This window comes from Lithobates pipiens, unplaced genomic scaffold (assembly GCF_037356315.1).
Source record: "Lithobates pipiens isolate NorthernLeopardFrog02 unplaced genomic scaffold, aLitPip1_a1.2 Scaffold_22, whole genome shotgun sequence".
NCBI lineage: Eukaryota > Metazoa > Chordata > Amphibia > Anura > Ranidae > Lithobates > Lithobates pipiens.
In genome coordinates this window covers 333,265,092-333,277,601 of record NW_027507784.1, presented here as the reverse complement: position 1 = coordinate 333,277,601, position 12,510 = coordinate 333,265,092, and the positions used below count along the sequence as shown (strand labels likewise).

At 47.3% G+C, this 12,510-nt stretch overlaps 1 long non-coding RNA gene across 1 annotated transcript in view; it reads left to right on the top strand.

Annotated features, from left to right (window-relative positions):
• The window catches only part of LOC143925562 (uncharacterized), a 33,971-nt gene that overhangs the window by 5,659 nt on the left and 15,802 nt on the right, over positions 1-12,510 (top strand). The window contains exon 2 of the long non-coding RNA XR_013262036.1: positions 8,348-8,437. This is a non-coding gene — a long non-coding RNA (uncharacterized LOC143925562). The remainder of the gene's footprint in view (positions 1-8,347; positions 8,438-12,510) is intronic.

Below are 12,510 nucleotides of genomic sequence, written 5' to 3'. Positions count from 1 at the left end.
TTCATTCCCTGCAAAGGTTAAGCATAATGGACTACTATGCATCGCATCGCATGGTAGCCCATTATGTGTCACTTACCTGACACAGGAGCCAGCGAAGTCACCGCTGTCCCCTGTAGTCCGGAGCCTCCATCTTCATGGTGGGTCTCGCTGCTCCGCCGCTGTCATTCGGTGAAGCCGCGATGACGTCACTCCCGCGCATGTGCACGGGAGCTGACACATGCGGCATCTGCAAACCGTGTAGGTTTAGGAGATATTTCTTGGACCTACAGGTAAGCCTTAATCTAGGCTTACCTGTAGGTCAAAGTGTGTTGTAAGGGTTTACAACCACTTTAAAAAAATATATATATATATATATATATGAAAATTTTCCACTGGTGACTACTCTGCAATGAACTTGACTTCAAAATACAAAAATGTATTTTTTTATATTTCTTTTTTTATGATGTTGGATAGGCGGCTGATTTATATTCTGCCCTGGTGAATCTCGCAGTTTTTCTGGAACTTTTCTGTGGCCGGGCAGTGCTAGAAATCCCTCGCTGATCGTTTATCAAAGTCCAAGGACCTTCTTATGCAATCATTACATTCCATGTGCATTCCGTTCTGCGAGCACAGAGGGGCAGGTCAGTGACAGTTCCCGGCTGATTTCTGCTCAACACAAATGAGGGTTCTATTAAAGTGTATCAAAGCATAGTTTTGGATGGAGTGGAAGAGGGCTAGAGCCCCTGTCAGTTTTTTTTTTTTTTATGTCTGTCTGTGTTTCACAGATGGACTCACCCACTCTGTTTGTCTTGGTTGCCATTGTCTGCCCTGCAGAAAGCGATGGCAAAGCCAAAACAGGAACACAGGGGGGAATCTTCCATTGGGGACACTTGTTCTGGTGACAACTGTTTAACCTCTTTTTTGAGATTTGTAGTTTACAAGTTAAAAACAGTTTTGTTTTTGTTTTTCCCAGAAAATTACTAAGAACCCCCAAAACATTATACATTTTATTTTCTAATGCCGTGTACACACGATCGGAATTTTAGTTGGAAAAAACTCTGATGGTTTTCCATTTCGCTCAAGCTGTCTTGCATACACACGGTCACACCAAATTCCGACCGCCAAGAACGCGGTGACGTACAACACGTACGACGGGACTAGAAAAAGGAAGTTCAATAGCCAGTAGCCAATAGCTTCCGTCTCGTAGTTGAATCTGAGCATGCGTGAGTTGTTGCGCATCGGAATTGCATACACACGACCGAAATTTCCGATAGAAAGTTTTGTCCGTCGGAAGAATTGAGAACATGCTCTCAAATTTTTGCTGGTGGGAATTCGGCCAGCTAAATTCCGATGGAGCATACACACGGTCGCATTTTCCGATGAAAAGATTTCATCGGTCTTTTGCTGGCTGAAATTTCGATCGTGTGTATGCAGCATAACACCCTAGAGAATAAAATGGCGGTCGTTGCAATACTTTCTGTCACACCGTATTTGCGCAGCGGTCTTACAAGCGCACTTTTTTGGGAAAAAATACACTTTTTTGAATTAAAAAATAAGACAACGGTAAAGTTAGCCTGATTTTTTTTTATATTGTGAAAGATAATGTTACGGTGAGTAAACTGATACCCGACATGCCACGCTTCAAAATTGCGCCCGCTCGTGGAATGGCGACATACTTTTACCCTTAGAAATCTCCATAGGTGACAATTAAAAAATTCTACAGGTTGCATGTTTTGAGTTACAGAGGAGGTCTAGGGCTAGAATTATTGCTCTCGCTCTACCGATCGCGGCGATACCTCACATGTGTGGTTTAAACACCGTTTTCATATGCGGGATGCTACTCACGTATGCGCTCGCTTCTGCACGCCAGCTCGTCGAGACGGGGCGCATTTAAAAAAAAAAAAAAATTTCTTATTTATTTTACCTTTTGTTTTTTATTTCACACTGTTCTTTTAAAAACAAAAATGGTGTCACTTTTATTCCTATAAATGTAAACATCCCTTGTAATAGAAAAAAAGCATGACAGGACCTCTTAAATATGAGATGTGGGGTCAAAAAGACCTCACATCTCATATTTACACAAAAATTCAAGAAAAAACTAAAATAAAAAATGTTGTCATTTAAAAAAATGTAAAAAAAAATGGCCCTTTAAGCACTATGGGCGGACGTGACTTTTTGACGTCGCTTCCGCCCTGCAATGGTATGGAGACAGGTGGGGGCCATCTTCTCCTCACTCGTCTCCATACCCAGCAAGGAAGAGGATCCGATCGCCTCCACCACTGCCGATGGCTCCGGTAAGCGGCGGAGGGCACTGGAGCGTGGCGGGAGGGGGGGGGGGCTCCGCCGATAAAAGTGATCTTGTGGCGAATCCGCCGCAACGACCACTATTATCAGAAACTGGACCGCCGGTCGAAGAAGAGGATGCCGGTGTTATGGCAGCTAACTGCTGCCAAAACAACCATATTCCTCTTCAAACTTAGAGCGTATATATCCGCGTGCGGTGGTCCGAAAGTGGAGGGGTTTACACACTATTTTGCAGAGACTTCCTTCCCACTGTCTTCTGGGACCCACGCTGGTCCCAGAAGACGGTGGGACCAATCAAAATGGCAGCGTGACTCACGCATGCGCAGTAGGAAGCCGGCTGTGAAGTCTGACGTTTCCCCTTAGTGAAGATGCCTGCACCCAAAGCCGATTGAAGAATTGTCTGGGGGGTGGGGTGGCGGCATTGTGGGATCCCTGGACTGATAAGTGCCGCCCTCATATTAAAAAGTCAACAGCTACAATATTTGTAGCTGCTAACTTTCCATTTCTTTTTGCCCAGACTAGAGCTCCGCCTTAACCCCTTGGCAAATATGTGGCCCCACGGCCAGGGCTGTTTTTAAGGCAGGGCAAAAGGGGCATCTGCCCTGGGCCCTGTCATTGTTGTGGGGCCCAAAGCAGCTGCCTCATACTTGCCAACTATCCTGTTTTAAATTCCCTCGTCCCTTGAGGTTTTAGTCCTGTGCTGTGTCCCGATATCTCAGTGTGAAGTGCTGCTACTAATGCAGCCCAGCTCTGCCCTATTGTTGTGTACAGATGACTCACCTTCCGACCCTGTGTTTACATGTAAATTACCGGCAATCATATGTAAATAGCAGCGGCCAGCAGCATTGATATGTATATCATGCCCCCCTGAGGTCATATCCAAAGTAATCTCTAGCAACCAATTAACAAGCAGAAATAATGTGCTGTAACCTCTAACAACTAATCAGTGAGCCGTAATATGTGCTGTAACCTCTAGCAACCAGTCAGTGAGTGGTAATGATACACTGTAACCTCTGGCAACCAATCACATTAGCTGCCTGATCTGATTCAGTAAACTGATTTTGTGTCTAGCTGCTATTTATTGTATGTCCTAGACCTAGAAAAAATTATTAAAAGCCAGCAGCTACAAATACTGCAGCTGCTGACTTTTAATTATCGAACGCTTACCTGTCCCAGGGTCCAGCGATGTCGGCAGCCAAAGCTGAGCAATCGCTCGGCTCTCGTCTGCTGCCGGCGCCATTCTCAGTGAGGGAATCAGGAAGTAAAGCGTTGCGGCTTCACTTCCCGGTTCCCTACTAAGTATTCGCGAGTCGCGATGCGCGTTGTAAGTGGTCCTAGCTATCTCCTGGCACCTGTGTGTTTCCCAGGAGACAGCGGGGCGGTGCGGGAAGGGGCGTGACTACCGAGGGAGTCTATTCCCGGAAGTGGGTGCAGATACCTGTATTGGACAGGTATCTGCACCCCCCCCCTCCCCCCTGAAAGGTGCCAATTGTGGGAGGAATCAGATGAAGGGAGGAATCAGATGAGCCTAAGTTCCACTTTTGGGTGGAACTCCGCTTTAATACCGTATATTGCCCCCTTTAACATCAATGACAGCTTGAAGTCTTTCGTGGTATTTGTGGATGAGGCTCTTTATCTTCTCAGATGGTAAAGCTGCCCGTTCCTCTTGTTGGCACAAAGCCTCCAGTTCCTGTAAATTCTTGGTCTGTCTTCCATGAACGGCACGTTTGAGATCTCCCCAGAGGGGCTCAATGATATTGAGGTCAGGAGACTGAGATGACCACTCCAGAACCTTCACTTCATTCTGCTGTAGCCAATGACAGGTCAGCTTAGTCTTGTGTTTTGGATCATTGTCATGTTGGAATGTCCAAGTACGTCCCATGCGCAGCTTCCTGGCTGATGAATGCAAATGTATCTCTGTATTTTTTGATAACATACTGCATTCATCTTGCCATCAATCTTTACCAAATTTCCTGTGCCTTTGTAGCTCACACATCCCCAAAACATCAGCGATCCACCTCCGTGTTTCACAGTAGGAATGGTGGACCTTTCATCATAGGCCTTGTTGTCTCCTCTCCAAGTGTAGTGTTTATGGTTGTGGCCAAAAAGCTCAATTTTGGTCTCATCACTGCAAATGACTTTGTGCCAGAAGGTTTGAGGCTTGTCTCTGTGTTGTTTGGGGTATTGTAAGCAGGATACTTTGTGGCATTTGCGTAGTAATGGCTTTCTTCTGGCGACTGGACCATGCAGCCCATCTTTCTTCAAGTGCCTCCTTATCGTGCATCTTGAAATAGCCACATCACATGTTTTCAGAGAGTCCTGTATTACACCTGAAGTTATTTGTGGGTTTTTCTTTGCATCCCAAACAATTGTCCTGGTAGTTGTGGCTGAAATTTTAGTTGGTCTACCTGACCGTGGTTTGGTTTCAACAGAACCCCTCATTTTCCACTTCTTTATTAGAGATTGAACACTGCTGATTGGCATTCTCAATTCCTTGGATATATTTTTATATCCCTTTCCTGTTTTATACAGTTCTGTTACCTTTTCCCGCAGATCCTTTGATAATTCTTTTGCTTTCCCCATGACTCAGAATTCAGAAACATCAGTGCAGCACTGGATGAAAGATGCAAGGGTCTGTCAGGAGTCCAGAAACTCATTGACCTTTTATACACACACACTAATTATAAGCAAACAGATCACAGGTGAGAATAATTACCTTTAAAGTGGAAGTAAACTCCCCTATCGTTTTCAACCAAGGAAGCTGCCATCTTTGCCTCTGTTTAATCTTCAACTGCTATGGTGCTGCACATGTGATTCGTTATGACACCAGCCATTGGATGGTTTGATAGTTTGGCTGAGAGCACAGCCAATGTGAAGTTGGCATTCCTGGCATGCCTTTTTTTTTTTTTAACTGTTTAAATCGATGTGTTTACTTCCACTTTAACCACTTCAGCCCCGGAAGATTTGGCTGCTCAATGACCAGACCATTTTTTTGTGATACGGCACTGCGTCGCTTTAACTGACAACTGAGCAGGCGGGCGGTGCCACACCCAAACAAAATTGACGACCTTTTTTTCCCACAAATAGAGCTTTCTTTTGGTGGTATTCGATCACCTCTGCAGTTTTTTTTTTTTTTGTGCTATTTTGGCCAGTAAGGAGGGTAGGGGTGCCTAGTTAAGGGGGGTGCATAATGAGGGTAGGGGTTCCTTGTAATGCGATAATGAGATAACAGACACACAATTCTCCATGTTGGCCCACCTAAAACCACTCAATCGGGTGCAGATCCGGTTCGCAGCCGTCAAATACTTCCCCAAAACCACAAAAAGGTTGACCAAACTCCAATTAGCAGGAAATTCAACAATGTTTATAATAAAAAAAAATCACAGCTCAAACAGGCAGAGAACAAGATGGTAATAACGCGTTTCATATGTGCTTAATTATAACCATTAAGAGCATGTTGCGTTTAACATCTTGTTCCCTGCCTGTTCGAGCTGTGACTTTTTTTACTATGGATTTACATCAATAAACTTTGTTAAATGTCCTGCTAATTGTAGTGCAGTAAACCTTTTTGTACATTTGAGGGGTGGCTAGTAAGGGTGGGGGGGGGGGGGTCAATGAGATAGATAGGAGTACCCTGCAAAATAAGGGGCAGTAAGGAAGGTGTCTAGTAAAGAGGGAGGTAAAGACAGCAGGAGTGCCTATTAGAGGGCAGTAAGCAAGGTAGGGGTGCCTTGTAAAGGGTGGGTAAGGATAGTAGGATAGTAGTTAAGGGGCAGTAAGGGGAGTAGGGGTACCTAGTAAAGGAAGGGAGCAGTAAGTAGGGTAGTGTCACCCAGTAAAAGGATCATTAAGCGGGGTATAGGTGCTTAGTAATGGTGGGGGGGGGGGGGGTGGGCAGTAAGGGTAAGGTAGGGTAGGGACGTCTAGTATAGGAGGGAGGCAGTAAAGAAGACAGGGGTGCATATTAAGGGGCAGAAGTAAGGACAGAAGGGGTACCTAGTAAAGTAGGGTTGCAGTAAGAAGGATGGGGTAACGTCTAAAGAAAGGGAGCAGTAAGTAGGGTAGGGGTACATAGTAAAGGGGGGCGATAAGGAAGGTAGGGGTGCCACTGCCTAGTATAAGAGGGAGGCAAAAAGGAAGACAGGGGTGCCTAGTATATGATGGGACTATGGACAGAGTGGGTGCCTAGTAAAGTTGAAGGAGGCAGAGATTAGGGGTACCTTGTAAAGGGCAGGAGCAGTAAGTAGAGTAGGCGTGCTTAGTAAGTGGGTCAGTAAGGAGGGTAGAGGTACGTAACAAAGGGGGGTAATAAGGAGAATAGGGGCACCTAGTAAGCAGATAATAGACACACAATGCTCCAGGTCAGCCCACCTTCATTAGCCTCTAAACCATGCATTTGGGGCAGTAAAGAAGGTAGGGGTGCCTTGTAAAGAAAGGAGTAGTAAGTGGAGTCGGGGTGCGTAGTAAAGAGATCAGTAAGGAGGTTAGGAGTGCATAGTAAAGTGGAACGGTAAGGAGGGAAGAGCTGCCTAGTAAATTGGGGGGGGGGGGGGGTAGTAAAGGGAAGAAGCAGGGTAGGTGTGCAAAGGGGTCAGTAAGGAGGGCAGGGGTGAAAATGCTCTGTGTTTTTTTTTGTCTTGAAATCTTGTTCTGAAAATGAAACTGTTATCTTAAATATACAATAATGTGTAGGAATGTGTACACAGGCATGTGGTACGTATGTGACGTCTCTGGTCACTTTACGATTTGGAGAAACTCATCTTGTCCCTGTCATCTTTTTTTAATTTGAGCCCCATTCCGAAAATAATACTCACATTCCGAGAATTCCGGGGATTACTGGTGGATACAGAAGGCTGCACAGAGCAAGAATAGAGCTGGTACAAAATAGCAGGGCCTTACCGTACAGTGCAGTACATCCCTCCCCCCACCATCACCACCTCCACCAATGATGACTCTTTAGACTTTTTTCTGCATTGCTCAGATTTTTTAACCCAAACCGTTTTTTGTTTATTTCGGACGGAGCTGAGAAGGTTCAGCACCACCGCCAAGCTCTTATGAACATTTTGGGTGAATACGTGGAAAAAGGGAATCAAGTGGTGCATGAGAACATTGTCAGAGAAGCATGGGTCTTCCTGTGAAGGACCTGAGAATTCTTGGATGCTCCCAGTTCAGGGCAGCAAATGATAATGATTGGATCTCATCGGTGTACAAAAACCACCATTATCCAATGACAAGATGGGAACCATTGTGCCTGATGCCTTGTGGTCTGATATCTGCTGTACAATGGGGATAACTATTGATTTGGGGTATTGTGCCTGTCTGTAAGCAAAGGTATTTGTAAAATTGTTAAATTTTTTTTTTTTTTGCAGCCAATAGGTAGGGCTTTGACGTGAAGAAGGCACTACCCTACTTACTGCTCCCTTCCTTTACTAGGTACCCCTACTCTCCTTACTGCTCTGTTATGAGAGGACTATGTGATTGGGGGTTTTGTGGTGGGGAGATTTTGATGTGATGAGAAGACTCAATAATGGGGGGGGGGGGTAAATCTGATGTGATGGGAGCCTCTAACGCAGTGATTCTCAACCAGGGTTCCTCCAGAGGTTGCTAGGGGTTCCTTCAGCATTGGCCAATTTCTGCCTCTGAGATAAGTTCCCACCGACACCATTGATCTTTTTAGCTGTAAGGAGGTGATTCTTCCCAATGACCACAAGTGTAAGGACCATTCTTCCCACCGACCATCACACTGATGTATCATGAGTTGTAGATTTCAGATTTTTAGCAGGGGTTCCCCCGAGACCGAAGAACTATTTCAAGGGTTCCTCTGTGTTGAAAAGGTTGAGAAAGGCTGATCTAACGTATGGAGAGACCTCTGATGGGAAAGAGAGCATTAACAGGGCGGAGAGACCTCTGGTATGATGGTGGGACCTTTGATGTGATGGAGGGACCGTTGATATGAAGGGGGGGCTTTTGATGTGAACTTGATGTAAACAAGACAGTTGTGCGCATTTTTCCAGGCTTAGGTTTTCCATTGATAAGTAACATTTGAATTTTCATTACATTTCAGACTGGGAATGGGTCAACCACCGATGAACCCTGGCTCTGCCGCACAGCTGCGATGGAAGATCACAAGAAGAAGATCTACCCCAGGATTTAGGTAAGGGAGCAGGAAGTGTGGCAGTTTAAATTTCGCTTATGCTGTACGCAACTCTATGTGTGGGTGTAACATGGAACATGGTCTAAAACATGGACATCTTAAATACAACCCCCCCCCCACCACCACCAATGACCCAATCAGTCCCTCCCTGAGATATCAAACACACCTCAAAGTGAAAATGAGAATGGGTAGAACTCTCAAACACTGCAAAACAATGAAAACACTACAAACAGTGCCTTGGAAAAGTATCCATACCCCTTGAAATGTTCCATTTTGTGATGTTACAACCAAATTCGTAAATGTATTTTATTGGGATTTCATGTGATAGACCAACACAAAGTGGCACATAATTGTGAAGTGGAAGGAAAATGATAAATGAGTTTCAACATTTGTTTACAAATAAATATGTGAAAAGTGTGGGGGGCATTTGTATGGCGCCCCCCGGAGTCAATACTTTGTAGAACAACCTTTCTCTGCAATTACAGCTGCAAGTCTTTTTGGGGATGTCTCTACCAGCTTTGCACATCTAGAGAGGGACATTTTTGCCCATTCTTCTCTGCAAAATATCTCAAGCTCTGTCAGATTGGATGGAGAGCGTCTGTGAACAGCAATTTTCAGGTCTTGCCACAGATTCTTAATTGGATTTAGGTCTGGACTGTGACTGGGCCATTCTAACACATGAATATGCTGTGATCTAAACCATTCCATTGTAGCTCTGGCTGTATGTTTCGGGTCGTTGTCCTGCTGGAAGGTGAACCTCCGCACCGGTCTCAAGTCTTTTGAAGACTCTAACAGGTTTTCTTCTAAAGCCGCGTACACACGGGGCGGACTATCTGGCCAACTTAGTCCGTCAGACAATCCGACGGACAGTCCGTCAGACAATCCGACGGACAGTCCGTCATACTTTCGAATGAACGGACTTGCCCACACACGGCACTTTTTGAGCGGACTAATACGGCGTACTAAGTCCGCCATACTATCCGCCCTACTTTTGAAATGAACGGACTCGCCCACACACGCGGAGGAAAGTCCGCTCATTTCGAGCGCGTCTCCAGATAGGCGGGGCCTGAGAAGGAGACGTCGCTGGCCCCGCCGCCTGGTATGGACTTAAAGGGGAACCCCAACGCCGAAAAAAATCGGCGTGGGGGTCCCCCCAAGTCCACAACAGACCCTTGTCCGAGCACGCTACCCGGCCGGCCAGGAAAGGGGGGCGAGCGAGCGCCCCCCCTCCTGAGCCGTACCAGGCCGCGTGCCCTCAACATGGGGGGGTGCCGCGCGGCCCCCCCACCCCAAAGCACCTTGTCCCCATGTTGATGAGGACAAGGGCCTCTTCCCGACAACCCTGGCCGTTGGTTGTCGGGGTCTGCGGGCGGGGGGCTTATCGGAATCCGCCCCATTGTCCCTATATAAGTGGCCGCGCAGTGCGGCCCTGGCATTCCGGCCGGAGAGATCGTCGAGGCAACATCTCCTGGAGAAGAAGAAGAAGAAGAAGAACGGAAGGCGGCAGCGACGGCGGCGACAGAAGACCGGGCCACCGCCTGTAAAAGAGCTATAAGAAGGCGCGGTGGCCCGGCAGAAGAACCGAAGAGGGGGACAAGACCCCCGAAGTCGGGAGAAGAGGCCGGCGGCGAGGAAGAAAGCCGGACTCCTCCGCTAGTAAAAGAGCTACAAGAAGATAGCGGAGGAGTCCGGCGAGAAGACCCCCGAAGACGGAAGACCCCCGGAGCTGTGCAATAAAATATTTTAACCCTGTGTTGTGTTTTTTTTGGTACTTTTATTTTACAGGTGAATGGGTAGGGGTACATTGTACCCCATACTCATTCACATAGGGTGGGGGGCCGGTATCTGGGGGCCCCCTTATTAAAGGGGGCTCCCGGATTCCGATAAGCCCCCCGCCCGCAGACCCCGACAACCAACGGCCAGGGTTGTCGGGAAGAGGCCCTTGTCCTCATCAACATGGGGACAAGGTGCTTTGGGGTGGGGGGGCCGCGCGGCCCCCCCTTCCCCAAGGCACCCCCCATGTTGAGGGCACGCGGCCTGGTACGGCTCAGGAGGGGAGGCGCTCACTCGATCCCCTTTCCTGGCCGGCCGGGTAGCGTGCTCGGACAAGGGTCTGTTGTGGACTTGGGGGGGACCCCCACGCCGATTTTTTTCAGCGTTGGGGTTCCCCTTTAAGTCCATACCAGGCGGCGGGGCCAGCGACGTCTCCTTCGCGGGCCCCGCCTACCTGGATACCCGCTCGAAATGAGCGGACTTTTCTCCGGGCGGGAAAAGTCCGCTCATTTCAAAAGTACGGCGGACTGGCACACACACGGGCGGACTGTCCGCTGAAATGCGAGTCCGACGGACAGTATTTCCAACTTTCCGAAATACTTAGTCCGCCAGACTGCACGCTGAAAAAGTCCGCTGAAGCCCACACACGAGCGGACTGTCCGCTGAAATGTGTTTCGGCAGACTAAGTTGGGCAGACAGTCCGCCCGTGTGTACGCGGCTTTAGATTGCTCTGTATTTGGCCCCATCCATCTTCCCATCAACTCTGACCAGCTTCCCTGTCCCTGCTGGAGAAAAACATCTGCACAACATGATGCGGCCACCACCATGCTTCACAGTGGGGATGGTGTGTTCAGGGTGATGTGCAGTGTTAGTTTTCCATCGCACATTGTGTTTTGCTTTCAGGCCAAATGTTCAATTTTGGTCTCATCTGACCAGAGCACCTTCTTCCACATATTTGCTGTGTCCCCCACATGGCTTCTCGCAAACTGCAAATTGGACTTTTTATGACTTTCTTTCACCAATGTCTTTCTTCTTGTCACTCTTCCATAAAGGGCAGATTTGTGGATGACTAATAGTTGTCCTGTGGACAGATTCTCCCCCCTGAGCTGTGGATCTCTGCAGCTCCTCCAGAGTTACCATGGGCCTCTTGGCTGCTTCTCTGATGAATGCTCTCCTTGCCCAGCCGGTCAGTTTAGGTGGACGGCCATGTCTCGGTAGGTTTGCGGTTGTCCATACTCTTTCCATTTTCGGATAATGGATTGAACAGAGCTCCGTGAGATGTTCAAAGCTTGGGATATTTTTTTATAACCTAACCCTGCTTTATACTTCTCCACAACTTTATCTCTGACCTGTCTGGTGGGCTCTTTGGCCTTCATGATGCTGTTTGTTCACTAAGGTTCTCTAGCAAACCTCTGATGGCTTCACAGAACAGCTGTATTTATACTGAGATTAAATTACACACAGGTGGACTCTATTTACTAAATTAGGTGACTTCTGAAGGCAATTGGTTCCACTAGACTTTAGTTAGGGGTATCAGAGTAAAGGGGGGCTGAATACAAATGCACTTTGCATATTTATTTGTAAAAAAGTGTTAAAACCATGTATCATTTTCCTTCCACTTCACAATTATGTGCCATTTTGTGTTGGTCTTTCACATAAAATCCCAATAAAATAAATTTACTTTTTTGGTTGTAACATGACCAAATATGGAAAATTTCAAGGGGTGTGAATACTTTTTCAAGGCCCTGTATATACAATTAAGGGATCTGCTGCCCTATACTGTCTGTCTTTGTAAATAATTTTGCAGCCTAATATCACAGAGTTAATTATGTATTTCCTGTCTCTGGGTTGCTGGGTAGTAAACCTCAGAGGGAGGAAGTAGAAAGAGGGGATGTAGGACCAGGGCTGGTGCAAGGATTTTTGACACCCTAGGCATAACCTCACCCCCCCCCCCCCCCGGCAGCTCCACCCCTGAGTCCAGCTCCTTTAACCTGCCCATGTATATCCCACCTTTTTAATAAAGTGCCCATAAAATGCAGCCTCACCAGCGCCCCCATAAAATGCAGCCTCACCAGCGCCCATAAAATGCAGCCTCACCAGTGCCTATCAAATGCAGCCTACGAATGCCCATCAATGCAGTCTCACCAGGGCCCATCAATGCAACCTACCAGCGTCCATCAATGCAACCTCCCCAGCGCCCATCAATGCAGCCTCACCAGCGCCCATCAATGCAACCTCACCAGCATCCATCAAATGCAGCCTCACCAGTTCCTATCAAATGCAGCCTACCAGCGTCCATC